This window comes from Sturnus vulgaris, chromosome 5 (assembly GCF_052056855.1).
Source record: "Sturnus vulgaris isolate bStuVul1 chromosome 5, bStuVul1.hap1, whole genome shotgun sequence".
NCBI lineage: Eukaryota > Metazoa > Chordata > Aves > Passeriformes > Sturnidae > Sturnus > Sturnus vulgaris.
Window position 1 is genome coordinate 47738895 of NC_142247.1, and position 24417 is coordinate 47763311.

The 24417-nt window shown below is 39.8% G+C and overlaps 1 long non-coding RNA gene across 2 annotated transcripts in view; it reads left to right on the plus strand.

Annotated features, from left to right (window-relative positions):
- Positions 1 to 2979: 2979 nt before the first annotated feature.
- Positions 2980 to 24417, plus strand: part of LOC148223699 (uncharacterized) — a 47607-nt gene continuing 26169 nt past the window's right edge. The window contains exons 1-4 of one of the 2 annotated variants that reach the window (XR_015804000.1): positions 2980 to 3111; positions 13714 to 13829; positions 14254 to 15420; positions 19274 to 19418. This is a non-coding gene — a long non-coding RNA (uncharacterized LOC148223699). The remainder of the gene's footprint in view (positions 3112 to 13713; positions 13830 to 14253; positions 15421 to 19273; positions 19419 to 24417) is intronic. The other variant, XR_015804001.1, reaches the window with a different exon arrangement.

The window sequence follows — 24417 nt, forward strand, 5'->3', positions numbered from 1 at the left end:
GAATGTAATTTAGGAAGTACTAAACTAACATTCCTACAAGTCACAACTTTCTATTCACAAGAAAGTCTTTGGCACTGAACCACAGCCATGCTGTGGGAAGAGAGTTGGACAATTCATGGATGTGATTGATAATTTTCAGTCATTCTACCCCAGTGACAAAAAGGGATAGCCACTGTCTACATCAGAAAGTCAGCTTAAACTATGTGAGGAAAGGAGAAAATGAGAAATTATGAATAAACACAGGATAAGAAAGGTAACAGGTTCACAGTGAAGTGCATAAAGAATATGAGCCACAAGTAAACTGAACTTTTAAGCTTTGTTTATACTTCGGAGGAGGTTTTGCCTGGCAAGTTGAAGAGATGACAGCGTAAGTTTTCTTCCTACATATCTAGTGCTTGCAGTGCACACCCTGGCCTCTTACCAGGGAAGGAGAAGTTTTTTTCATAGGGCTTGCAAAACAGCACTCACAAAATCAGGCAGGCTACTGCTCAAAATGGTCAACAGCTCTGCACCAAGAGATTTCAAAGGGCAGGGAGAATGGATTGCAGGTACCTTTTGGCTTGGAATGAGAAGCTGAAATAAACTCTCTTGCTTAATATCGTACATCACTGTAAACACCCAGTAAGATCCGAACATGCCATGCTCATATCTTGCCAAGAGCTTAGGGACTTCAGCTCATCTCTCTGGTGAGAGACCTCTGCTTAGTCTCTCTGCTCTCTGTCAAAGCACATGATGCCTCTTCAAGATACTTGCTTTCTAATCTTCACCTCATTAGAAGGGCTGGCTCCAAAACACGTATTTAGCAGTCATGGGATGGAGCTAAAGGCTTTTCTCCACTCATTAGCTTTCTACATATGAATTCTATTAATGACAACCTTCATACTCCTTTTCTAATTGCTTGAATATTGGAAATAATTAGAAAGAAATCTTGACTTCTTTTCTATGCAGCTGTAAGGAAACAGTAAAGGAAGAGTTAGCACTAGCTGCTTTTCAAAATGGCTAGTTTGGAAGAGCCCTGCTTCAGATAGATATCTTCCCTCTGGGAAATGCTTGGGTTTGACCTAATCCTGAATATTCTTTACCCAGCTGCAGCATCCCAGGAGCAGGACACTCTCCAAGAGGCATCATGTTTACAAGCAACATTTGCGACAGCTTTTATCTCCATTTCTCCCCCAAGAGTGGGCTGTAAAGAAATTATGTGGGATGGTGAAGACAAATGCAGTTCATGTTCTCATCCTGCTTTATTTCTTTATCCACTATTTGTGCTAATGATGCCCTGCAGAGTTAATTTCTGTCCCAGGTAGAGAATGTATTGGAGATGATAATTTTAAACAATGCTTATTCCAGTCTGTATGCGCTCAGGGACCAGGTTGCACCTGGTGGGTGATGCAAAAGGATGGAGAGACCCGATGCATACCCCAAGGAGACCTTGTTTTAGGGTGAAATACCTATAGTACTGTGCCTATATCTCTAACTGCATGTATGTATATAATGGTTTTAATTTAATATAACATATTAGTATGGGAAAAATTCAGGGGAGGATAATGTTGGGGGTTGAATTGTTCCCTTTTCTTTCTGTGGAATTTTTCCCATTGTTATGCTAAGTATTTGTGGCTACACCTTAGCAGCAATAGTTTTCTCTTGCAGGGAGGTGGGGGATAGGGGGACACCAGAAAAGAAAAGGTGGGACAGGGGCCTGGGCTCTTGTTCTCACTCTCACTTGGCTCGTGGAGTGGTAAGGGGATGGCCCATGCTCCAATCTAGCATCTTCCCCACCATCCTAACGCCGGAGCCACATTCCCTACCATCAAACACCGCTCTGCTCCTCTCCCACTTCATCCTACTAACTCCGGACACTCTGCCGAGCACCACGACCGACACCGTGAGGGGGGAGTCGCTCCTCCATCCCTCTCACCCCTGGGCCGCTGCCACCATCACTCCAGCCCTCTTGGACTGTGCAGGACCTGCCCTGCCCACAGCACCGGGAACTGAGCACAGGGAGAGAGGGCCTGTGGCCAGAAAGGGACTGCAACTGAGCTATACTATTCTGTTTTGTTGTCAATTTTTATAGCTGTTGTTGTTTCTGCTATTTTGCCTTGTTAGATATCAATAAAGAACTGTTATTCCTATCCCCGTATCTCCTGTCTGAAAACCTCTGATTTGAAACTATAATAATTAGAAGGGAGGGGGTTGCATTCTGCATCTCAGAAAAAGGGTTCTTGCCTTTCCTTAGCAAAATACCTGTCTTTCAAACCAAGACACAGTCGTGCTTTTAAATATACATCAGTCATACTTTTTAAATATACATATATAGATTTCAATATATAGCCTGTATTGAAGTATATTTTTACATGGTTTATATGTGCATTTTATGGGTTCTCTGTTAGAAACTCAGTGACACTTAAGTTATGGAACTGTTTCTATTCAGGTTGCTATCATAGTTAAAAATCTAAACAGGTTCAAATAGTGGTTGGACAAATTAATAGGAAAAATACCCCAAAACTTTCTGGACTGATAAATACAAAGCTGCTGTCTTTAATTCAAGATATCTCCAAGACGTAGCTCTTAAGTTGGTAGTACACATTAATTAGGAGCTCAGAGGTTGCCTTCCTTGCCCTGAGTTTGTTCTTTCCCCTGATGCCATGGTCACTGTCTGTACTGACAACTTGTAAGGCTGGGATGATGCTTGACCTCGAAAACTGCCTTACAGTACCAGACACAACAGGCAAAACAAGACAAAAAAATAGCAGATAAACCAGAAGTGTTGTGGGACAATAACCAAAAAAATAGAGAAAGGGATGAGACCACAAAACTTTCCAGCCATGTAGAGGCAGCACGCAGAGTTTGCTGGACTTTACCACCTACCCGGTTGTTTCACCTTGTGTTTTTTTGTAATGTTTCCAATATTTAACTGTAAGATATTGAGTCTCATACTGCAATTTTTATTAAACAACATTTATTTCTGTTTCCCTGCCACAGCAATCTGGTGTCAGTGAGCACAGTGGAACAGAGCTCCAAGAGAGCAAAGAGAGCAGCAAGCCCCTAGGGACCAGCACTCAGAGGCATTCCCAGGGAGCTTGGCAGCGTGTCCTGTTGCTGCACACTGTGAAGGTGAGGGCTGCTGCCATCCTTTTATGTCTTCTGTTCTCCTCTGCTCTGAAACCCTGTCACAGAATTGAGTAAAGCCTGAAATGTCATGTACCAGTTCTATATTAGTGCTTTTAAGCTGTGATATTTGTCCTATAGTCACTAATATTTTTTAAATGAGCAAATAATTCTCACACATTTTTTTACATTTGGTCCCACTCTTCTATAAGTCTGTTGTTCCTAAACAGCTCCTACATGCTGTTCTACATGGATGCTTTCATTACCAGAAATCAATTGCAAGCATTTTTCTGAAGGGGTTTGTTGTGTGACGTCTTGGTGGCTTTTCAGCTATGCACTTGCAATATGGCATGAATGCCTCTGTCTCTAAGTGAGCCTGTGAAACTATTAGAACTGCCTTGCTGGCAGAAAATATTTTCAGATTCAAAAATTGACATAGATGAGCTATTTATTCTGACTTTTTCTCTTTTTTTTTGTCAGCAAACCGCACTGCTGGGTTCTTTCCAGAGAGCTAACAGAAAAAGGGCTTCTGTGCATTCAGTGGGAACCCACTTATAATCTGAATTACTATTAGTAGAAGACATTTTGCACTTGATTTAATGAGAGCTTTTCGTTTTATCTGAGACTCCATGTCTTTTTACTTTTGGCTAAACTTCCACTGAACTACATGGAAGCCTGACAATCAGAGGAATTGAACCATCATGCCCTCAGTTTCAACAGTTACAAAATTTTTTATTTGAAGTTGGGAAATTTCAGTAACAGGTGAATATCCCTGCACAGATAATGATTTTTCATACTCTGAAACATAAATGGGAAGATTGTCTTTCTGCCAAAGGAATGTGTTTATCTACTTTTATTTCCCTGTAATGTAGTTGCAGTTTGAACCCGTTTATAAAGTGCTGGCATGTACTCTGAATGCAAACCAGCCATTGCTGACAGGTTGGTATGTCCCGTGACCCCATAAGCAGACAATAAAATTGTACTACTGTGTCCATACATTGCTGAAGAGACAATAAGCTCTCCAGGAAAGTGAAAAAAATCCAGGCAATTCAGGGGTCAAGTAATAACTTGAAGCTTTTCTCTTCAGTAATGGCTAAAAATATACAGTTTGCCTATAATGCAAGTGAACTTGATCAAAAGACACATCATTAGCTTATAATGAAATGATTTTGTCTTCACTTATTTCTGTCTTGAATACATAATTATTGATTTTTTTTCATTATTCCCATTCTTTTCATTGTCATGCAATTTTCAAGACAGAGTGAACTCCATGAATTCGTCCCCTCTTACTGTAGTAGCTGTGAAAACACATTTCCAGCTTTTAGCTGTCTCTGCTGTTTGAGATGGCCTCCTATTGCAAACACAGTAATATCAAGACAGTCTGCTGTGATTTCCCAGGCATCCAGCAGGAATCCCAAGGGCTGACTGGCCCTCCCAGCACAGCCATATTTTTCTCCATAAAATAAAGAGTCTAGAAAAGATAAATTACTAGGTGGACTAGAGAAGATGTTTTGGTGCTAGACAGTCTGTTCCTGTTGTGCAGGCATCAGACCTTTATTTTAATTTTCAAAAGGGTCCCTGCCACATAGTGCAGTGCTTTGTAGGGTTAAAAGCTGCTCAGGGCAGCTTTTAACTGGGACAACTTCATGGTTGCTTTTTTATCCGTTTTGGTCCTTTCTAATCTGGCAGCACTTTTGGCCGAGCTCTTCGGCTTGGACACCCTCAGGAAATTCCTGCTGTACTTGCTGTCAGGTATTGTGGTGACTTCATCCCATTTTTACATCTGTCACAGTAATGTCCCTTGCCATCTTTACAGGAAAATCAAGTGAAGATTGAGAGAGTATGTTAGGGGAAAAACAGGGCTGCAAGTCATTGTATTGAGCTGATAAAACCTTCAGCAAGTGAGAGCAAATCTACCTTATGGACTATGTAAAAAAGCAACCATTATCATCCTAGCATTTTGCTTTATTCAGTGTCCTTTTTCCATCCCAATGTCATTTGATTTGTCATTTATACCAGGGGAATAATGTAAAAGCTTTCTCTGTATATATTTCTCCTTCAGCTCCATTGTCTATGAGCAGTTAGGTTGGAGACCAGACAGATTGCCCTGGGACACTAATTAATGCACAGCATTTACTGATATTGCAACATATTAAAACCAATTACACTTCCATTATACTCATCTACTTTATCCCTTCCTGTATATGTGCCTGTTGAATCCAGTCAGTAAAATCAGTTACCAGCCTGTCAGCAAGGCAGTGAAATCCATCCAGAAAACTCTTTCTGATTTGGAAGTTTTCTCCAAAGGGCAGCAAAGAAAAAAGAAGCTGGAACAGGGCCCCTTCATTAATCCAATTTGCCCAAGGAATGGTGTGGCCATAGTTCCCTCATGTGGTGAATTTTCTTTTTTTTTTTTTTGCTTTTCTCTTTCATAGTAGTGTGGGATGACTGAAAGAGCAGTTACTGAGAAAAAGGAAAGGTTTACAACTGCTGCACAAACTGACTCCTAAGTGGAAAGACTTGCTTTAGTTAAATAGCAAATGTTCTGGAATCAAAGTGATGCTTCAGAAATATTCTATTAGTGGAATTATTCCGGAATAATTCTATTTGTGCATCTAATGCCTTGCTCTTGTAATTTTTACATGGGAGCAGAAACAGAGGTTGCAGCATCCACAGTCAAGCATGCTGTGCATGAAGCAGGTCAGTGTCCCACTTGCTGGGAAAGTGCATGCAGTGATAACTAAAAGTGAGGCTCAAGGTTCTCAACAAGGAGAGGAACTGGGAATCTCTTAGGAGAGAGGGACAATTAATGCTACTAGGGAGGAAACAGGAATGAGCCCGGATCCAGGTGGAACAAAGAAGACAAGAGGGAAGAAAAAGGGTGGTGTGGGTGCTGTTACATCAGCAGTATTTTATTTGCTGCTGAGTGTTAGTCTTGTACATTTCTTTGGCCAGGCTGTTGTTGGTGCCTGGATTCTTGAACAGTGACAACTTTTAGGTACAGCTGTATCTAAGGTGCACAGTCAAGAACATTTCTAAAATTGACAGCTGATTTTAATAGCTTGTAGCTTTCAAGCATGAAGGGAAGAGTAAAAAAACCTTTTCTACTAAAATGTTTACACAAGTCTCAAAGCAGGATATTTTATCCTTTTCTACAGTAAAGAAGAAATAAACCAAACCAGACAATCCAAAGAAGAGAAGAATGAAAGAGCTTTTTATCCAGGCTCTTCCCTCCTGTTCTCCACTCCCTATTCTCTGCAACAAAAAAAATTATTGAATCGTGAAAGATGGGAAATCCAGCATCACAGATTACAAGGACATGCTGCACATCCACTTGCGTTATCAGGTGACAGAACAGCCTTCTAGTCCTGGCTCCAGGTAGCCCTTTCAGAGCCCTGTTAGCAGCAACCTGGCTGAGCATGGCACCTTGATGAGGCTAGGCTGATCCCTATTGTGTGGCCATTGCTTTTCATCCCCGTGCCATCACTCTGCTGTGAGTGGCAGCAGGCAAGGGCTGTGCTTTTGATCAGAGGAACTTTCTGAGGTGAAGTTGTGTGCAGCCTCACAGATGAGGATTTAAAGAAGCAGTAGTCACAAAATGAAGAGATTGCAATTATAATCTTCACACCAGCCATGAATCCAAAACGCACCAGGAAATGGTGCAAAGAGGAAAATGAACCACTTTAGTGCAGAGTTCAGTCTCATATATCTTTATATTAATTTTTTTTTCTTTATAGTTGGACGCAACTTGCTGAAGGATTAGCACTTTTGTTTCTGATTTAGTTTTTTTAGTTTTTCAGCTCTAACATCATACTGAATTTTTTGTTTTATTTCTAAACAAGGTACATTGGAAGAAGGGAATATGTGTGTGTGGTGCTCCCCAGTAAATTAGGATTATATTTGTTTTGTACTTTGAAAATGTCATATGGATACCTGAGACAATTTTAATCATAATATCTTATAGACATCTTATTTTAATCATAGTATCTTATCTTATAGGCCAAAGAATCATGCAGTTCTTCAGCTACACTATTGCATGGATTAATTACTCTGTTTATGATAGCAAGGTTGCTGCTGATACCTGAATTACGTCTTAGGGGTTATCTGAGAGATGTTATAGTCCATGTAGGTGTGAGCATGCACTTAACAATAGGTCACTGAATTACAGTGCAGTATCAGCCAAAAAAAGCAGTAATAGAGGGATTTGGCAGTAGGCATAATTTGAAAGGACAACGTAGATTTTGCATGCTGCAAAGATTTCTAAGATGCTGGAGAAACAGCAGTCGCAGCTATTAGCAACAATCTAAATACAAGTCTGTGTGAGCAATAAAAGTGAAGATAGCACAGAAGCTTCTGTATTATTAATCATTGCAGAGATGGAGTAGGGAAGGCAGGGAATTCTGAGTCTGGTTTGTTGGATTTGAATGCATGGAGGAACTTGGAGCTGTGACAGTTTGGGAGGGCATCCTGCCACAGTGGGCCTTACATTTTGCCCTTCCAAGGTCATATTTAAAATTGTACAGTGTGAATGCACTTGCTAGGAAGCCAATGAGATTTAAAAGCAGTCCAGAAACATTCAAGCTGCCTTTAACTCTGTCTCAGAATGGCCAGTGTTCCCAGCCCATCACCAAGCAACTTGGAGGTACATGGAGCTTTTTAATGCAAGGCATTTTAGCACAGTCCAAAGATGCCGTCATGACACATGCCAGCAGTGATTCACTGCCTCTCAGCTGCCACGTGATTACCTCCCCCCATACATTCTCTCTAATTATTGTTTCCTTTTTTTAAAAAACAAAATCATTGTGTTCTGATCTTTATCATAAAAAGCCATCAACTGGCCAAAAAAGATAGTACCTGGTAAAATTTTCCCTTTTTTTTAAAGCTCGTCTGGCTTCTTTCAAACTGAGCTATGCAAAGCTCTAGTGCAGCCTGACAAGTTCTGACTGCTGAGATTTCACAGACACTGAGGGAATGATGGTGGGAGGGAGCAGGGGAATTGTTCCTGTAAGGGTTTTGCTTCAAGCTGCTGCATTCTACAGGAGCTCTCACAGACACCTTGCAACTGAGGCAGGGCAGGCAGCTAAAATGGAACAGAGGGAGCAATCAAGAGGAAAGCAGTGTAGGCATAGAAAAATATGTTGGTATGTTGCATACTTCAATGTAAGAACAGCTTCTGACTTAAACAGTCAAAAGAGTGAAAACTTATTTTTGTAATGAGACTTGCCCCTGGAAAGGAAGCAGGAGGTCCTTGAGTCATGATTTAGAGTGTTTTATTTTGAGGCAGAGGACTTATTTTACTGATTGAAACTGGATTGAAGGATTACTGTGCTACAAGCAGGCCATCTGTCCATAACTGTATTAGACATGATAATGTTCTTTTCTTCACCACTATTAATACCAAGGCTCCAGTTGGCCTGCTCCTCTGTATCGTCTGCCTGGATCTGCCTGGTAAACGGGCGCTACATGAGACTGCTCTATTCCTAAGATAAAAGTATTTTACCAAGTCTAAAAACTCCCATTGCAGTGTGAGTGAAGGAAAGGCAGCTTCTCTCTTTTGCCATGCAAGATGCAAACCCCTGGTAGCTGGAAAGACTTGTTGGTCAGTGCTCAGCAGCAGAACTGGACCTCTCTACACTGGTGATGCCATTCAGACTTTCATTGCATCAGGACAGTGTCTTCGTACTTTTTTCATATAACTTAGGCAATTCTTAACTGAAGAGATTTGGAGAAGGATTCCGGATTTGTTACTTTCTTGTGTAGGTCTCCAGCTCCGTGCCAGGTGCAATTACAACTGTTGGCATATTTAGGATGAAAGACAGTGTTTTATGGGTTATGCAAGAACGGTGGGGAGAAGAGACATGATGAAAAGAGAGATCTGTAGAAGAAGCAAAATTTCAGCTTATTTGCCTCTTTGGTTGTGACACATTTTATTTTGCCAAAGGAAGCAAGTAATAAGTAGCATTTAATTATCAGAATACCCAGGGATACAAATGCACTGTGATTATACTGGGACTTTCTTCTGCCACTATCTGGATCAGCAATTGAGTTTACAGCTGGAAAAATGTCTCTTCTTTTATCTTTATTCTCAATTGGTACCTTTCCACATGGCAGATAGGAGCCAAACTTATTTTCAGTTGTCAAGCTCTATTTCTTAAACAGAAGCTGCTGTAGAGACTCCTCTTTCTCCTAAGTTATAGCAGATTCACTCAGGAGCAGGAAAACACTCAGGACCTATCTTGCTCCAGAGATTTTTTTGCGGTTTTCTGGCAAATATTTACCTAGCCTTCATGTCACTGGATGAGCAGCCACCAGGGGAATTTGTTATGGCTCTTCACCAGCTATAGTTTCTTCTCCCCCAGTTAGTGTTCATGTGAGCACTATCTGCCCTTTCTTCTACATTGTCTACGCTGATGTCCCCAGCTCCTGAGCTCTGGTTTTCTTTTGCCAGGAGCTCAGACCTCCTGGAGCTGCTGGTGTCTGGGCAGAAATTGTGGAAGAAACAGTTCTTCCTGCAGCTTCTCAGAGCAAGGGACATTTCTCCCTTCTGCCGGGCCATTGTATTGAGACACTATCATTACTTTAGTTCTGAAACTGTGAGATACCCCACAGTGCAGGTTGTCTTAATGCAGAGGAAGTTAGGTTACAAAATAACAGTGTGTGCAGTGTCATTATAAAAAAGAAAAAGAAAAAAGAATATTCCTTGGGCATAATGGTATAACTTTGTCAATATTCTCTAACTCAATAAACAAGGAATAGAGAATTGATTCATTGCTAGTTGAAAAAAGAACCACAATTCTCACTAATAACATTTCTCGTTTCTGATTTGACAATGGCTGATGGCAGCTTTTATAGACCAGTCTCTGCTGAGCACACATCTGCAAGGAAATAGACCTGTGAGTTAATGTATTGTAGTGACTTTGCTCAGGAATAATTTGTACAAATTTATGGCAAAGGCCACATCAAACACACAAAGCCTGCTCTGACAGCAGCTAGTGAGGCACAGGCCCAGAGGAGGTAGGTGACTTCCCCGTGCACTTCAGTTGGACTCCACAAGGTGCCCTGCTCTTCCAGCTGAGCCTAGAGTGAAAACAAATTTAAACCAACCCTTTGCCACAGCTACTTTTTGGTAGTGAGTTCTCACTTGCACATGTAATTCCCACTTGAGTTAATGCTCTTAACTGCAAGGAAGGATTGCACAGCTTAGCACCGTGCTGTGGGATGAGAAGAGGAAAAATGAGTGAAGATCCCATATGCGAGGAAAGTAAATATCAATGCATTCCTGGTGCCAAAGGAGAATTTCTAAGGTTCTCCTTGGCTCAGAATTTCAAAGAAAAATATTGTCCTGAGGAGAGGTACTTCTGGCTGGGTTTGCTCTTTGTGGTAAAATGCTTTTGTAGTTCTATTTCTGATGGAGGATGTGTACGGCTCAAGGGTAGTCAAGGCTCTGTACTGAAGGCCAAATTTTAGCATAAGAGGCTATGTTACTGTGATCACTTCATGCTTCTTCCTTCTCCATGTGCTCACTGAGTCACTGAGCCTTTTAACATAGCTTGAGTGGAGATGTTTCAAAAAAGGTATTTCAGGTTTGTCTCCAGTAAGCAATTAAATCAGTTTTAAGTAAAAAATAAAATAAAATTCTCTTCCTTGCAAATTGTTGTCAGATGATTTATAAAACTAGTATGTGTGAGCCTAAATAAGCTTGATTAACAGCAGAGAGTGGACTGTTTTTCTGGATGCATCAGATTGTTTGAATAGAGAGACAATCTCAAGGGCTGTAGCTTTTCCACTTCTGTGGATTAACTGTTTGTTAGTACAAGGAGGGCTGATTATGCCACTGCTCTGGGCATGCAAGTGCAGAGTGAACCCAGGGAAATATCTGATAGCGTGTCACCACAGGAACAGGCAGTCCTTCCTCAGTGGTCCTGCAGAGTCACAGGCTAACATGCAATCTGAGGAAAACTGATTTTCAAGTCATAAGATTGTTAAAGGATGCATGGGAGCCTCTCGGTAAAGCCATGTAAGTGTATCTTCTGATGGACTTGGGCACAGAAGAGGTTCACTCTGGTAGGATCAACATGTTCCCTGAGAAAAAAAAAATCCTGTTCACTCACCAAGTTCTCATTCAGGCTTGAGGGACCTGTTTTTTAAGTTTTAATACCCTCTTCCAGGAGAAAAAATGTATGAGTTTGTTTCTGGAGAAATGTAAGTTTTCAGTTCTATCAAAAGGAACTGCCCTTTTGTGGATCTCAAATCCATAAGATTTCCATGCCGTGGAAATCTTTCCTTTGTCATGACCAAACTGCAACAAAGACATGATGTGATACTGCATGCTGAGGCTTTCTTGTCCTCAGTAAAAATATGTGAAAGGTAGGGTCAAGCAAACTGGAGATATCTTCTAATCTAATGAAATGCAATCCCTATAAGTGAAAATAGCCTGCTTGATACCTTTTCTAGAGAAAAGAAGAATGAATCAAGAAAACTAAGAAAATATTAGGCTGTGCACAGCACAAGAGGTGGTTTGCTTTCCTTTTCATCTGAGTGCAGACTGAGCCTGGTCCCTAGAAATCTACACTTTCTCCAATAGGATATCATCAGCTGTCACTCACCTGCATTCTCCTGGTAGTGAAAAACTGATTACTCACATGTATGTAGAAACCTATGGATAAAATGGTAGATGCTGCAAACTTTTGTTTTCAGTTTCTACTTCTGAGGTACCAGAAGACAAATTGTTCGTTGGGGAGGATAAAAGAATTTGATATAGACAAATGAAAATGGCAAATACTGTCCACTCTGCTGGTTCTCAGCCACATTTTATCAGCCAGTTTAGTGTTCTGCTGTCAACAATTCTTTTTGAGGATGTCTTTTTCTGTCTTCATTTTGTAGTCATCCGAAGTACATGTGCTGCAACAAGCAAGAACTCTTCAGCAGATGTTTCTGCTTTGGAAACTCTGGCATTCCATACTTGGGTGTTTCTTGAGAAATCCTGACTGGGATGTTTCATTTTTCTCACATGAGCTATGGGAGCACCACAGAATAACTTCTAATCAGTACTAATTCGTGTAGCTTGCATTAGCATTAATTTAGCAAATTTGCTAAACTGGGGGAATGCTTAACATGCTGAACAGCAAAGTTGCAATCCAAAGAAACTTGCCTGAGACAAACTCTTCTCAACAGTGGCAAGTGGTATAAAAAAGGACCAAAGTCACTTTCTGCATCTTGGCAGGTTCAGGTTGAACATTAGGAAAAACTTCTTCACTATAAGGCTGGTGCAGCAGTGGAACAGGTTACCCAGAGTGGTCAGGGACTCTCTGTCCTTGGAAGTTCCTGAGACTTAGCCAGGCAAAGCAACAAATGATGTGATCTAGTGCTGGCAACAGCCCTGCCTCCTATGTGGGACAGGAGCAGAGGCATCCAGAGATCTCTTCCAGCCAGCACTCCAATGCTTGTATGAATTTGAGGGATGCAGTGAGCCAATCTAAAGGAATCCTCTTGCAGTCAAGCTGTTACAATTAATTGAACAGCCTACAGTTATAGAGTGTTACTGAGAAGTGAGCTGTGTCTTCAAGTTCAGTGGGAAATCTATTTTCCCAACTCGTGCTATGCGTGTTATAAAGCCGCACCAGAGCACATGAGTCCCTGATGAGGGCAACTTTTCTTACTGGCTTTTGCTCCAGTTCTGGAAGACTTGTAGGACATACCAACATGTAAATATAGATTTTGATTTAAACCATTCCATTTATTTGTTGTTTGATTAAACTCCAAAAGTATGTGTATGATTCTATAATGAACTAGAAGATTTGCAAGTCCTTAGCTGGCTCCTGGTGTGGTGGTTTTTCTGTTCCTGAGGTACCTCAGCTGTGACTGACTCTGAAGAATTAGGTCAGACAAACTGAATGTACATTTTACATTGAGCACATCTGTGTCCCTTATTCAGGTTACCAGTTCACAAAATAGCATATCTGCATTCCAAGTGAAACTTCCATGAAAACACAAGCTTGTCCTACATTATGACTCCAATTCTTCCCAGTAGGAAAATTCCCCAGCATCTGCAGAAGTGATAACTATTTCAGCTGGGAGTATTTGCTGTTCCTTGTGAAATACACCCAAAACAGCTGAGGAGCGTTTTAAAAAGTAAAGAAAGCTTGAAAGTAGTCCATGACATGCTTTAGCTCTTCACCAGATTCCTGTCTTGTTCCACTAAAGCCAGGAATTATCACTCTTATTGATCCATTATTCATAGGACTCATTACTTTGCTGTCACAAGGCCAAAGTTTTTTCTGCAGTGTCTTGTTTCAGTATGAGTGAAAAGTGTAGAAACGAAATTCAAAGCATGTTCCAGGCCTGTGGAAACCTTTTATAAGGATGTTTTTTGACTAACCCTGTATAAAACTTGAGGGAATTGCATTATATATTGAGACATTCTTATCTGACTGCAGTATTTGGCTATTATGTGCATTTGTAAGAATATGTGCTATGTGAGTTTAAATATCTTGAAACTCAGATGCCCACTGCCCAGTTCAATGCACTTTTCCAGAATTGTTTCATGTTTCTCTACTTGTTTCCGTAATTTTTATTTTCATGAACTTTTATGATATTCTTATTCCACAGAGAGAATTATTATACCCAGTGTAAAACAAGCCTTTGCTATATTCAAACATCATTATGTGACCGCTTATTTCCGAAAAGTTTAAAAGGATTGCAGGATGTCATTTGCAGCTGAGAAGGTAAGTTAGTGAATTTTCTACATGGCAAAGGCTTCTTATTAGTAGAGAGATAAGAGCTATAGTGAACATTACATGCATGTAATCAAAAGGAAAGTTATGAGGGGCTGCTGACAGCTTGTATATTTGCTTCCTTTCAAAAATATTGTACTTTGAGGCTTCCTGATTTGAGTTTTATCTTCTAAATATGGAAAATGTATATGTCTTATTATCTGAAAAATGTCCTGCAAATCCTTTAGCCAGCATCTTGTTCTCCAATATTGTGTCTTTAGTTTTCAGCAATGACATTTGTTTAGGGTAACTGAGTTTGCATTATTTAATGCAAATTATTTTACCCAGGAAAGTAAGAATAACAGCATTCAAGTACTGTAACTTTTTGTTTGATTTTCATTCATGCTTTAATTTCTATATCATTTATGTATCTTAGGAAGCCAGAGAGAGAATTAGTGTCAAGAAAACCAGAATGAAAAAATTGCTGGAACATGCAAGATTCTCCTAGAGTCAGCTCATTCAGCCATTACACTAAATACGTTTGTACAAGGTTCTTTTTGTCACATCATTTTATCCTGAAGCTGTGATTTAGTCAAACGAAAGAATGGAAAAGTACGATGTGCTGTAATGGACTTGTTTATCAAACACTTACTCATGCCTTTTCTGAAACTGTTACATTGTCCTGTTTTCAGCCCACTGGACAATGTATGGGGCTCACAGGCTGCTTTGTACTTCTTCCAGTTGTCCTCTGTGTGGTGATAACACTCATTCCTGCCTCCTCTACTCCCAAAACACAAGTGGCCTGCTGGCAACAGGAGTAGTGTGTCTCAGCAGCTACCCTTCTGAAGGAGTGCTAGCTGGACCCTTCAGAAAGGCTGAGATAATATTTAAAGTGGATGCAGTTACCCAAATCTTTGTGGTAACCCATTAATTTATGAAAGACCCATGGGTTCTGAAAAGAAATTGTGCCTTTAAGAGCAAGTAAGGATTTTAACAAAATGTTTGGGTGGAGGCTTCCATTGAGTATTGTTGTTAATCTCTCTGCTCCTGGTCTTCTTACACAGGTATCACTGAATTAGTATAAAGCCATATGCGTATAAAATTAAGAGACTACTATGTGGAATACACTTTTTCTTTGAACAATTACTTGGTTTTGGCATGAATTCTTGATGCTGGAGATACCATTTGGTGTGTGGCCAAGGATAAAGAACCATAAGGATTATGCATGGTTTAGAAAGATAGGCTGCAAGTGAGGAATACTCAGCTCCAGATTGTAGAAATCTGCTCTAGGAATATGAAAGAGAGATCTTTGTGTGAGTTGGGCACACGAGTACCCATCCTAATCAGAGGAGAATCAGTGTTTTATTTAGCTTTTTAATGAATTTCTAACCAGCAGAAATTCTTTTAAGGTACCTGAAGTGTTGCCTTTGCACTGGCAGGTATGACACAAGACACAAAGGAGCCCTATGCTCTTCAGCACATAAATGAGTCAGGAAAGATGCCATAGGATAACTGAAACAGCAGTGTGTGGACAAATGGACAAGCCATAGACCTCCAGTGACTATGTTGGACATAGTCACTGGCTCAGACATCTGAACCACAGGTAAATCCAGTACAGGTAGTACTTCAGACCTCTGAATTTGAGTGTAATGTGTTTGCGAATTTGTGTGTACGATTGTAATTGAATTTGAGTGTAATGAATAATCTAAGTGACTGAAGAATAGTCTTCACTGTAGCTGAGGAGGGTACAAAGCCATTTTATGTATATGCCTAATGACCCATTAAAAAAATTGTTTCAAATTGTTGAACTTGTAATAGGTGAGGCTTCAATTGATGGTTATAGTGATCCAAAATCTGATCTCATTATTTAACAGCTGTGTGAGAGTAGCCCTTCTGGGCAATGACAGGACTCAGAGGTCCACTCGTAAAAGTCTTTAGCTTTTGTTCAGTGATGCCTTGATGGCCATCTTGGTCACTTACTAGGCTGTTCTGGCGTTTGTAGGAGTAAGCCTAAGTAGTTGGAAGGTTTCTTTGGGCTCAGTAAGTTACAGAGTTGTCTTTGTTGCCTTTTCTAAACACCCTGGATATAGACTCTCTTCAGAGAAGCAAGCTCCAGGGATGTAATTACATCCTCCGTGTGTGAACACAAGAGCTGTTTCCCAGAGCACAATACCTGAAGGCAGTCTGTTGAAAAGTTGGTTTTCTCAGAAACTCTGAGTACTAGAAGAATCTTTTGTACTGGTAATGTTTTCATTTCCAACTGTGAAAGAAACTCATGGATCTAGGCAAAACAACAAATATCTGAGTTTTTAGCCTTGCACTGTGTTCTTTGTACTTAGGCCAGATGCTTCAAGAGCTCTATAATTCCTCTTACACGTCTTCTATACAGGCCATTTTTCTCCTCCCCTGAGTATTGCTCTGTATATAAAACTAAATTCCTTGTCAGCTGAAACTGGTGATTTCTGTGAGACTTTGTTCAGATACCACTAATCTTTTTAAAGAGGCATCTGAAAGGCTGCCTACCTGTTGGATCCCAAAGTATATGTCTATAATTTTTCAGAGGATACCAAAGTATATTCCTATAATTTTTCAGAGGTCTAAGCCTTCTTGCCATTATATCCTGAACTATTCAACAGCTTTTTTGCTTGGTGTGACAGTGACATTCTGGTATTTGAATTTCTTAGTCAAAAAAAAGTTGTGCTCAGAGAGTAAATGAAAAAGCCAGCAGACTCACAATGAGAGAGTACAGAGAAGGCACCAGGTACAATTCAGCCTTTTCCCTGGTCCTATCTATATCTGCGCGTTGAAGATCACTCTGTTATATCTCCAGTTTAAATAAGCTTTCAGTATTACACTCATTTCGTCAAAGCAATAGTGATTGGCAGTAGCTGACGGCCTAGTGCAGTGAATGTAAAGGATTATCCCTATAAGCCGTATTAATTATCCCTAAATAAGCCCTATTTTTGGTTTATTCTATTACATATGTTGGTGTCAAAAATGCTTGTTTGGCTCTCTTTGAGGGAATAATTCTTCCATTTCAATTTTGATTTCTTCATCCTACCTGCTGGGTTATTCATTTTTTTTCTTCAAAAAATTACACTGCAGCAGAAGACCATAGCCTCTTAGGTGAAACACTCAATGGGAAGAAACTGCAATCCGGGCACTTTCAAGGGGACATCAAATTATGCTGTTTAAAGTTTGCTGTATAAAGCACAAACAAATTTTAGTCTGTTTGGCACTTATCTATTTTTGCAAGTACATCACTTTGGAAAGAGACTTGCTCAGCTAATCTGTGGCTGTCATGGAAATGTAATTTTTCCTTCCTCTGAACCAATAAATGGGCACCTGGCAAGCTTACTTGTGCACCCATGCATTCAAGTCTGGCAGTTTCCATGGAAACCCATCAAACTGTTGCACCAGTTTTCTAACATGCTGCTGCTTCACAAACACAGGATAAGTTGTTTTGCACAAAATTCCTCTATAATGCTGTTCTGCTTTCTCTCTGGAGACAATTCAGCAAGACTAAATGTTTACACATTTAGATGGCAAGAATTGCTTCTTATTGCAGGTAAACCAGCTTATGTGAGAACATTCAGGCTGAGGCTTTCAGAAACTCACTGAAAAATACATTTTAGGTTATGGAACACCCCATCTTCAGGTGAGAAAAAAGAAAAGTTTCTTTTAAAATGTAAATATATTTATACTTTGATCTCATTAATACACGACCTATGTCACTGGTCCCCTTTTGGGAAGATATTTGTATTCCTAACTCAAGAAGCCAGACACAGCTGCTTCTTTTGTGAAACTGCGATGCTAATTTTCAAGTTAGTTTGATAAAGTTATTAAAAGAAGTTCAAGAGCATGATCTCTGTGACAACAGGAGATGGGAGTCAGAGTTCCAAGATAGTTTGTTCACTTTATCGCTTAAGGCCTACCAATTGACTAAAAAAAACCCACAGCTTCTTTGGTTATGAGTAATTCAGATTTCAAGCAGTATCCTAACATACTCAACAAACAGGTTTTCAGAGCGGCTTCAGAATCTCAGAGGTACAGCATTGCCGGGTACCCTCTTATCTCTTTCCAAACATGTAGGTTTCAGACATGCTCCAAAACATATTCCCCCTAGGTTTTCTGTTTGAGTAAAACTCATGGCATGTGCCCTCCCACCATACCACTCAACATCTATTTATTCTTCAGCCTGTAAAAAGTAAATGAATATCCTGACATTACCATTTTTTGATTTATTCACTGCTCATTTTAAGAAATTATTCCTGAATCTTAGAAGCTACCAGCTCCTATAATGAGGAGTATGTTCTGAGAATTTTTTAAAATATCAAACATTTTTCTGCATTTTTTTCTTCCCTATGCAGTATTGTTTCATTAATATCAGCAGCTGGCCCTCATCTAAACCGGAGAAGCATCAAACATGATGATTTCATCCTGTGGTACAGCAAAAAATAGTTAATGGAACGTGTGAAGTGAAGCTCAAAAAAGAAGTTCAAAACCAGGACAATTAGTTGGCAGGAGCCATAGAATTAATGAACGGCAAAATTTGCAAGAATGCCTTATCCACTTCTATGATAAAGATCAGATGAAGTTGGTAGATGAAGGGGCATAAACTGGATAAATGCCTATTTATCAAGAAACAACTTTCAGCTGAGGAAACGGAATAATGGATACTGTAAAATATTGAATACACTTAATACTGGCTTGCTTAATGGAAAACTTTGCCTATGCTATTAGCTTTAATTTAATGCTAATTTGCCCATCTAATAACAATTAATATTAAACAGTTTCCTATTTAATATTTATTGAAAATCACTGGTCTCCTGTTCCAGACAATATTTAACATTACTTATTTCCACCAATGACAAAAACCACATTTTTACTGTGGCTTGAAAACTTTGCAGAAAATATACAGTACAGAAGAAACATAGATCAGTCAGTAGAACTATGCAGTTTAATTTAAGTGTGCTGTTATTTTAAAAATTACCATCAAAGCCCGAGAAACATCATTGAATGCCACAAACCACGAAGGATACACTGAGATGAAACTGCAGTGGCTGCAAACTGAGTCATATTGTGTTTGCTTCCTTTACTTTTTTCCCTAATTTTTTCTTTCTGGTTGAGCATGGGCATAAAATGGTTGTGGAAAGGAAAGGAATTCTGGTTTGACTGACCCCTTTTCTGGATTAAATCATGTACTCACCTTCTGACTTTCCAGGGCAGGTGCCACTGGCCTGCCAACAAAACCTGGTGGAATAATGTCTCAATTTACATTTATTTGGCTAGCTCTATGAATATACCCTGAAAAGATGCATTATGGATTCCAGACTGTCTGTGAACTATAAAAAGATTCTCAGCAACCTACAGCCTCTCCCTATAGCTATCTATGAGCTTTTTTTTAGATCCAGAATGTAAGTATTTTTGGAAATTATATTCTATTTCTACTGCAGGTATGCTTGTATCACATGGACCACATGTGTAGACTGTTTATAAAATATCTATAGTGATTCCCTCGTACATGCACATGCCCAGAGTAGAAAGAATATGTAACACCTGAGGATGGGATCAAAAGAGGAAATATTTTCACATGCTATGGTAAGTACATTTGTATCATTATATATTAGTGGGCTGTCAGTCTAGCTGTCTAATCTGCTACTGATGTCAGGATCGTTGCACCTACCTCAGTCTTGCTGTATTTCTTTGCTATCATTTTGTTTCCCAGGATCTGACTAATCTGACACAAGTTTTCACAGTTTTGTATTCTGTGCATTATCCTACTTGTTTATTTCAAAAAGTACAATGAGTCAATTATACAGTTGCCTATTTCCTACATGCTGGGGAAAAGCTCTAATTTCTTTCTGTCAGTTGACCCAGGCATAGCTATTTCCTAAGTAATTTCTCTTCTCTAGCAGAATTATCTCCCACTGAGAATACTTCCTCCTCATTGTAGAAATAGGTATTTTGGTGGATTATAATTAATAACAGTAATGTTATTAATCTCTGCAGCATTTTCTAACCTTTCAAACTAAAAAAAAAAAAAAAAAAAAAAAGGAAAAAAACCTCCATAATTTATAATATTAAGGAATGAAATTATGGCCCACTCCTTCCCTGAGGGGAAATAGGTTTCCTGCACAATTCTCAATTGTTTCCCACAATGAATACAGACTTAAGGACTTAAGAGTCTTTTAAAAGCAAAGCTAATCGTAGAGGAGTGGGAGGCAATACAGATGGCATTACTCTACTGTGTGCCTCATTGCTCTTGCACATGGAAAGTGAAGAATTAATTCGGGGTAAAGCTAATGGTAATAGGTCTGTTTTGGACAGGAGTTGGCATGTTGGTTGTGAACACCACTGTGAGATCACTCTCTTCTGATTCTGATTTGTGCTGACATGCAAATATCCCTTTATCTGAATCAGTGTGAGGCCTTGAACACATCAAGATATTGCTCTCCCACTACTTGCACTGATAATCCATCTTCTGCAGTAAAATTGGACAAAAATAAAATTTTGAAAAGGTCAAATTTTGGGTGTCCTGAGATTATTTTTTACCTTAGTTTTGACAGCAAATGAAGGAAATCAGTAGCTGTGTGCATTTCACAAGTCCATTAAGCAGGTGAGGCCTGGCAAGTTGCTGTTATTAGTAGGATTAGTGATAGCAACCTTCCCATAGCTAATGGAAGCCAGAGTTGATGTTAGAATCTGACAAATACAGAAGGGTTTGAGTCACTGCAGGGACAAAATGAATGCATGCAGCAAATAATTGTGGACAAATAGGGGATTTTCAAACTGGAAATCCTACTGCTTTGAAACGATGAATCCGTATCCTGGTAGGATCTTTGATCTCTGAGGTATCAGCATTTCAGGTGGCACTAAGGTGTTAATGAAGTTTGTTGTATGTTCTTCTTCATAGTGACTGAAATGTCTGAATTTCTGGTCTGACAACTGTGGTGTCTTATCCAGCTGGAACAGGAAAGTAATCCTCACTTCAAATGTAACTTTACAGGGTCAAATTGGAAGATTTGAGGAAATATCCTATACCAACACTTGCCATGTCCAAAGGCAGCAGTAGAGAAACAAATACTCCTCCAGGGACTAAATCACTCATTTGTACCAGCAATAAATTACAGCTGTGGTACTCCTACTAACACTCATAGGTGTGATCTAAGAGGAGCCAGCCTCAGTGATGAAGTTACTTGTACGGTAAATATGTCAGAATCCATTTTCCATGTGCACCAGAAGAAGAAAGTCCAGCTAATTTAAGCTTAGGTAAAATGTAAGAACTCTGTGTTAGGGAATGATCATGCCTGGGAGACTAACCACTCCTACATTAAATTTATAGATCTGGATCGTCTTTCCCAGTTTCACCTTGTTGATGTTAGCCTTTATGAGATAGTTACAGAAAGAAAAGGAGGAATGACTATAGCAGGGATACTGTGAACTTTGTATTAATGAAGCAGCCCTTCTGAGGGCAAGAGGGAAGTTCAACAGGGAATTTATGAAATGGCTTTTGACAATATAGAAGCACTAATATAGACTTTGGCCAAATCAATATAAATAATATTTCTTCATGCAACCATACAGATTTTTAGTAGTGGTTTCATTTGTGTTCATAACTTTTTTTGGTTTTATTGAATCCTGCTTTCAGAGAATAGAGGAGAGTTCACTTTAAGATCATTCCTCTCTTTTGGGTTTTGATTTGGTCTATTTAGAAAGGAAGATAAATCCTTTGCAATAAAAAAAGAGAATGATACAGGAAAAAACAGAGGTGGATCAAGAACTTGTACAGGCCCATAGGCTGGTCCACTTGTTTGGCCAGTCAGAGGTCTTCTAGCCACATTCTCTTGCTATCAATGATTTTCCAAAATATGAATACTGGTCTAAACTGATACTCAACTGTGACAGACAAAAAGACTTTCTAACAATTTAAAGTTAGAAAGTGTATGTTTATTCAGTGCTGAGCAGCCGTGTGAGGTCACTCCCTAATATGCACTGTAAAATTGCAGGTGATCACAGAGTCTATTTATTGACAAAAGCTTCAAACAATTACATATTCATAATAACAGCCCCTCCCATCCCCCGCTTCCTATGGTAATTAGCTTGAATGGCTATTAAGCAAACTTGGTTGGTTTCTTCAGTTATGTCTGGGGTCGTTTTTGTGGGGAGGGGTCTTAAAAAGCGGAAGTAAGGTGAGTCTTCCTTGCCCTGAACTCTCAACCTTTTTTATCAATGACAATACAAATGGCTTCTGGGAGAAGTCCAATTTTCTGACGAATAAGTTTCTGGTTGCAATTGTTTGTGTTTCTTTGGATCTACTTCCTAGTTTCATCTTTTCCCATTGCAAGCACAGCTGAGCAAACATAAAATGAACGCAATCAATTATTTAAGTTTCAGATAACTATCTCAAGCCTGGTTTTCTTCTAACTAACTTCTAACTTTTAATTATTTTCAGCAAGGCCTATCTATACATTTGCTTTTTAATTAACTCTAGTAAATAACTAACTTTTAACTAAAAAATACCAAGCTATCATATATTATGAATTGTCTTTTGTGCCATGTAAGTTACCCCAGCCTCAGGCATTTGCGTCTTTTAGCACCTTGTGGCCCACAGAGCATAATGATAAACCTTTTATACCTTCAACATCATATCCTTGTTCTACATTACCATAAAATCCTCCAGACTGAATCAATACCAAATGTGGTGGAGGGAGGGAGGAAGGGAGGAAGGGAGGAAGGGAGGAAGGGAGGAAGGGAGGAAGGGAGGAAGGAAGGAAGGAAGGAAGGAAGGAAGGAAGGAAGGAAGGAAGGAAGGAAGGAAGGAAGGAAGGAAGGAAGGAAGGAAGGAAGGAAGGAAGGAAGGAAGGAAGGAAGGAAGGAAGGAAGGAAGGAAGGAAGGAAGGGAGGGAGGGAGGGAGGGAGGGAGGGAGGGAGGGAGGAAGGAAGGAAGGAAGGAAGGAAGGAAGGAAGGAAGGAAGGAAGGAAGGAAGGAAGGAAGGAAGGAAGGAAGGAAGGAAGGAAGGAAGGAAGGAAGGAAGGAAGGAAGGAAGGAAGGAAGGAAGGAAGGAAGGAAGGAAGGAAGGAAGGAAGGAAGGAAGGAAGGAAGGAAGGAAGGAAGGAAGGAAGGAAGGAAGGAAGGAAGGAAGGAAGGGAGGGAGGAAGGAAGGAAGCTTCCATAGTAGCAAGAGGTATGATGAAAAGAACTCATTAAGGGAAGAAAAATAAAAAAGAGAACAATAAAAGAATCAGTCTCTTAGGAGGTGAGATAGAATTTTAGTCTTGAGTTCTGCCATGACTGCTTTATCCTTTGGAGGGCTTCTTTCTCTAAGAGTGATCTTCTGGTGATATTTACCTGTACAAGGAGCTTTGACAGTATACCTAAGGACTATGGGAGTGTTTAAGAGATATGATTTGAACAGTGCTGGGTTTCCACGCAGATAGCATCTTGAGATGTTAATTAAGTCCACTGGGAAATATTGTCAAGAATATACAATATTTTCTGTTAGAACCATGCCTTTAACATGATCCTTGGTGAATCCTTCTAGTGCACAAGTTTTGGACTTAACTGGGTGTCTTGGTTTAGTTTCATTTCCCGGCCAATGCACCAATAATGTCATAGTTTTGATTTGCCGATTTAAATATACTGATTTTCTGTTGTGAGACAGAACCAGGAGCAAAAGCAAGGCAGGCCTAAAACTTAAAAGGGTATAAAAAGAAATTTATTAACTACACAAAGAAAGAGAAAGAAAAACAAATTCAGAATAAGATCTTCAGACCACTCCCTCCTCCCTTCTCCCAACCTTCATAACAACAAAACAGACATACAAAAAACTACTTCAGTCAGTTCCCAACTTAAATAGTCCTTTTCAGTTCACTTCAGAGTGAGAAGTTTCCTCTTATCAGGCCATAGGGACTCCTCCACAAAGATGGAAAAGAACAGTTCTCTCGTGGCTTCATTTTCATGATTCACATCAGTCCAGGAAAAACTTAAAAAAATGTGAAGCTCCTCCCATCTTCACAACTTCCCAAAGCTGTGCTTATGGGCCATGTTAAACTCATTGGGTATTTACTTTTAAGAATGAACTGTTCCAAAACAAAAATTCTCTTCATCTCTCTATGTGTTCACGCTTCATCTCCAGAAATAGAGATCCCCTTTCTTCCTAGGGGCAAAGGATCCTTAACACAAGTGCTTTTGATCAACAATCTATCAAATGGAATACTCCAACCCCCCCGTCTTTCTCCATGGTTTATAGGAATTTTCAGTTCATCCCTACAGCTTGCAAAAGGATTTTCAGCCAACCTTCATAGCATCTTCTCATTCTTCTTCCATCTAAAAAAACTTAGCCCTTCTATTTTTCCCTTCTCACTCAGGGGAGAACTGAAAAGTCTGCAAGTCTTATCTGAGCATTGAAAAAGTTAAGATTTCACACGGAGAATGCAAGGCTCCAATGTTCTAGCTGTGCCAGGATCTCAGGACACTCAGGCCGTGCTGGAAAGGGGGAGGAGGGGGAATGGCTGGACCTCAGTCAGCCTCTCTGGGTCTCAGCTACAGCACCCACTGTTGATGGCCACCCCTCCTCCCTGCCGGGCCACGCCAGCT